The sequence below is a fragment of the Polypterus senegalus genome, chromosome 4 (assembly GCF_016835505.1).
Source record: "Polypterus senegalus isolate Bchr_013 chromosome 4, ASM1683550v1, whole genome shotgun sequence".
Classification (NCBI taxonomy): Eukaryota; Metazoa; Chordata; class Cladistia; order Polypteriformes; family Polypteridae; genus Polypterus; species Polypterus senegalus.
The window spans coordinates 119,165,865-119,171,135 of NC_053157.1; the positions used below are offsets into that span (position 1 = coordinate 119,165,865).

Consider the following 5,271-nt stretch of genomic DNA (forward strand, 5'->3'; position numbering starts at 1 on the left):
GCCCTAATTTAGGGTGTTCATTTGAAATGTAATGCTTTACTTAATTAAGAAGCACAAAATAAACAAGAAATTTGCATCAAATATTTAAAATATTAAAATGCTTGCTTAAATTTAAATGGTTAAAGCCTACATATTCATAAATGTTATAAAAAGTAGTCATTTTTCACCCTCTGCTGAAGGCTCCATATAGGGCTAGATCTCTAGTAAAGGGTCAAATCAAAAATAAAATTTTAGTAATCAGTGACCATGAAATAATCTAAAAGGATACCCCTTGTGCTTATGTTTAAAAATTGTCATTTTTACCCTTCTGGCAGTCACTCTTAGAGGACTAGGACCACCGGTAATAAATCAAATATATAAAAAACAAAAAGATCATATTCATGATCAGCAACCTTGAAATAACATGAAATGACACTCCACTTGCCTATATCACTGATCCCCATTTTCTTTTGTGAAAAGAATTTGACACCTCATATTCTATTAGAGCATAAATCCCTGGGATTATTTAATATAACATGTGCAAATTCAAGTCCTTCTAATATTTTTTGCTGAAAACACTGGTTTACCCTTTCCTGAACAGAATATGGTACTAAAATAGCCTAAAATTAGGATTTTTTAGGTCTGAATGGCCAAAAATAGGGGGTAAACCAAAAAGCTTGATGTCTTACATAACTAGACATGAAAACTAATTAAATGGTATATCATATAAGGGGGCTTTCTCACTTAAGTGAGTTAGAAGATCCCAGACAAAATGAATAAATAGAAAAATAAATAAAACTGAAGTGATATCAGTGTTCATAAGTAATTGTTATAAACACAAAAATATTTTCAGTTATCATCATGAATGGTCTTATGTATAGGCTAACCTGTACTGCAGCAACCCTAGAATTAAACAAAATATATGAAATAATATTTGTTCTGTGTCTTGCCACAAGCCTTTTTACTCCTTTACCATTATGTCCACAGCTAGTTGCACACACACCGCCATCCACAAGTTTACACAGACTGTTCTTGCTGCAGCCTAGCCTGCACAATGGGGAAGAGCTGGATGTTGGTGACATATATAGCTGGATGTTTGGGAGGAGTTCAATGTTGCTGACACACCATTATGAACCATTTTTATTTGTCATTCCTTATAAAGTTTTCCTGTAGTTTTATGGCAAGAACCATCCAGCCCTTGTAACGTGAAACACTATAAAATAATCGCTTTATTTCAACATTATACACTTAATCATTTTGCATTCTTCCCTTCCTTTATATGGTCATTCACCTGCATGCGACTTCACAGATTCAAATATTCATTCTAGAAAGCTTTCAAATCGGTCTCAAATTACTGTCTAAATAAATAAATCACACAGGCAGTATGTCACTGTTAAACGAAAAAATGTATTTAATGGTGTGTCCTGATCTGTTTGAAATACACAGTTAGCCACAAAATGAGGAATAAATTGTGCTGATTTTCATATATTACAAATCCAATGGAGCGCTGTGTCAGATAGCAACAGAAAAAGCGTCATGTACAGATGATCTGTTAAAGAACTTCAGACTGTTCAAAAGTGACAGAAATGAGAACATCTTAGATGTAACAGACAGACATGTGAAGCTACTGATACAGCAACACATACTGAAGTCATATTTCCTGATGCACATGTGAGCTGCTGGCTTTTTCTACTTCTTGTATAGCAAGGCATAATTTAAAAGCTTGAATGTAGTAATTAGCAAACCCTTTACCTTATAGACAGGGGAATCATGACTGGAAGATGTTTCATTTTCTTTCTTGGGTGTTTGCATTTTGTAGACAAAAACTTGTCTGTTATTTTGTACTTGGGCAAATTAAGAAAAAAATAAAACATTTTTTATTGCACTGCTGGAGAGATTCACAAGTCTATACATATCTGAACAGAATGCTGTTGCTGACAAATCACTTCTACTTTATAAAATTTTGTTTGAAAATGAAGTGATACACACAGTATATCTGTTGAACTACAGGGAAAGGTTATTGGTAGTCTGACAAAAGTGCCCAGAGTCTGCAAACTGGTGAAGAACTAAACCTGCTGATTTTGTTTTTATTTTTAATGTAAGTTTGTGTATTTTTATTTTATTCTTGTAATCACTGCTGAAAATACCTGATATTGTTAAAACAATTTGGTTGAATAATTATCTTTTAACCCTACTATTATCCTAGCATTTCCACCCATCTGTTATCTTGGGCGTGGCCGGTCGGGTCGGTGCCGACCCGTGTCCTAAATCAGCCTCCCTCAACCCTCAAACATTTTTTTATCATCCAGTTTGTTTCCTTACCTCTTGGTTACCTTGTTAGGCTTCCTTATCCATGAAAAGATTTTAAAATTTGGTTTTAAAATTTTTGGTGTGGCCCTCTGAAGATGAGACGTATGATGTCAATAAAACGGCCCAGTCCAAAAAAATTGGTAAAATAAACCTCAGGAGAATTATACAAATAAATCAAAGGTTTATATGTTACCTGACTATTACTGAGGGGTATTAGAACACAACTGTAAAAAAAAAAAAAATTACAATTTTTTATTTTAATAATATTAGTATCAATATCAATACTATTAATATTAGTAACATCTGTGGTGTTAGGGTCGGTTTTGACCCATATATATTTACTTCAAGAAGAAGGCAAAAAAAGTATTTTTTTTCCAAAAGTTGAACTTTAATTCAATCACAAAGACAAAGCCAAACAAGTAAGACAAAATAAAATACAAAATAAATTACAAAATGTAGATCAAACAAACAATCAAACCAATAGAATTAGTAGTACGGTGGTAGGGTGGTAGCTCTCCAGGAGCAGGATTGCTACTGTATGTTTACACTATGTGCAAGTAGGACAGTAAGTGACATTTTAGTGTGCTCTTTGCAAATATATTTCTTGCATTTGGCACACATGGAATTGGTTTTTCTGTCCTTGCTGCTTGGGCAGACCTGACAGCGCTTTCTTTTGGAATCCGGCAGCCTCTCTGGGTCTGTGGCTGTGGCAGGGCTGGCTAAAGGGAAGGATGCTGGTGCTGAAGCTCTTCGTCTTCCTGCTGACGTGGACGGAGTGCTTGCCGTGGTCTGCAGCTCTCTGACCACAGCTGCAGCGGCTGGGGCTCGGGGACCCGTTCCTTTTTCAATGTGTCCCTTTATAAGAGAATCCCTAGTTCTTGGAGAAACATTCTTCGCCTTTGATTCTTCCCTGCATTCCACCCTTGGTGGATTTGGGTCCACAACACAAATCCGTTGTAGGCTGACACATCCAGCATATTGTAGAACAATACCACTGGCCATCTCCTGGTCATGCGCTGGCATGTATAGGTGGCAGTCAGCTTGTCCAGGTTGTCCACCCCTCCTTTGTTTTATTGTAATCCAAAATAATGATGGGCTTTTTCTCTTTGCTGATGACACAGCAGTGTCCTTGTGGAGTGTGGACATGAGTATCACACTCGGTTTTTGGACAATATGACACAATAGTGGTTGTGTCTGTAAAGGCAAATTTTGAAGACAGTGGTGCCCTGTTCTTCAAATTCACAATTTTAGCGGGCAGCTCAGGTTTATTTTTTTTGATAGTGCCCACCATGGTGAGCTTTCGCCTCAGAAGTTCCTGTCCAAGATCAAAACTTGTAAAAAATTGTCACATGTAATATTGTGTCCGCGCAGTCCAGTTGTCAAGTCGAGGACTACACGTCTTCCCTGGTTCCTCTCAGGGTGCCACTTTCAGGTTTTTCTGTGTAAATTTGCATGTTCCAAGCATAGCTTGTTCTTGCATCACAGGCTGCCCAGATTTTTATCCCGTATTTGGCTGGCTTATTGGGCATGTATTGCCGGAAAGGGCATCTTCCCCGGAAAGGCACAAGACGCTCATCTACGGTAACCTCTGGCCCTGGATTGAACATCAAAGGCAGGCGCTGCACCCATCTCTCCCAGACATCCCTTATGGGAGCAAGCTTGTCACGTCTTGCTCTCATGTCTCGGTTGTCAAACCTGAGGACTCTCGAGATCATGTGGAAGCTCTTCAGTGACATCGCGGGCCGAAAAATATTTCTGCCTGTTGCTGTGTCCCAGAGACTGGCTGTGGCCTCATTGCTGGATCGGTATACTCCAGCAAGAAGAAGAATTCCAATATAAGCATCCAGGAATTCTTCATCAAAGTCAATCCATGTGTCTCCGTAGACTTTTTGTCCTTCTAGGTTTGTCATGTCAAGTATTATTTTTTTCAGCGATGATGGCATGAACTGTTCAAAACTGTTTTGATGTCACTTATCCTTGTTATGGCAAACCTTGTGACCCCAGGAGTCATTCTGATGATATTTTCAGCAGCTGCCCTGCCAGTTGTCCTGCGAGTCTCGTCAGGTGGTACTAACCTCCAGGAGATGCTGCCATTCTTGGACTGTAGTACTTCAGCTGGTGGGGAAACTGCTTCAGAGGTGATCTCCTCCTCAGACTCTGTGTCTGTGTCTTCTGACTGACACTCCACAATGTCTTCCTCCTCTGAGTCCACCACATCAGTGTCGCTGTGCCACTCTGTAACTTGTCCTTCAGCTAGGATATGATCCAGAGCTTGGAGTGCTGTGAATCTGGCCATTTTTACCTCTGCAAATTAGATGCTTTCTCTCAGTCACAATCACCAAACTGAACTGGTCTGGGTCTGTTTTGTCTGGGCTGTCTCTGTTTTTTTACTCGGGGGAGGTGTGAAGAGATAAGCCCCTGACTACAGCTCGGGGGATGGGAGAGGCCTGCTACCTGACAGAGTTGTGTGGGGGGCAGAGTGAGCTGAGAGTGTGTTTATACTGTAACTTAAGTTTGGCCAGTATTTATTGTTTTATGATCTCTTATTGTACCCTGGGTCGTGGCCGACCCGGTAAGACCACAGGCAGTGAATTTCTGATTAGAGAAATAATTTACCTTTTTTTTTTTTTTTTTTTTTTAAATGGAAGTTTCAGAAAATGGAAAAAGCCTTGATGCAGTAAACAAAATGTATGTGGTACTTTTATGCATTTAAAACTTGAAAATGGGTCGGTACCGACCCTAGGGTAATAGTAGGGTTAAAATAATTTTCGCTTTCTGTTTTTATTCTCTCTTTCTCTGTCCAAATAACTAGTTTAAATCTCACACACCCTGAAGAAATGTCTTTCTTCCTAACATTTGGTACGTCATATATATACTATTGGTCAAAAGAACACATCAGTTTTTTCAGTTTTTATGGAAATGCACACAGTTTAATGTCTTAATGTTTCAAAGAACAAATAAGCATGACAAATGGAAAAAAAA

The 5,271-nt window shown here is 38.6% G+C and overlaps 1 pseudogene; it reads right to left on the reverse strand.

Moving 5' to 3' along the window:
* Positions 1-3,146: 3,146 nt before the first annotated feature.
* Positions 3,147-4,327, reverse strand: LOC120528743 (annotated as a pseudogene).
* Between the last annotated feature and the right edge of the window lie 944 nt (positions 4,328-5,271).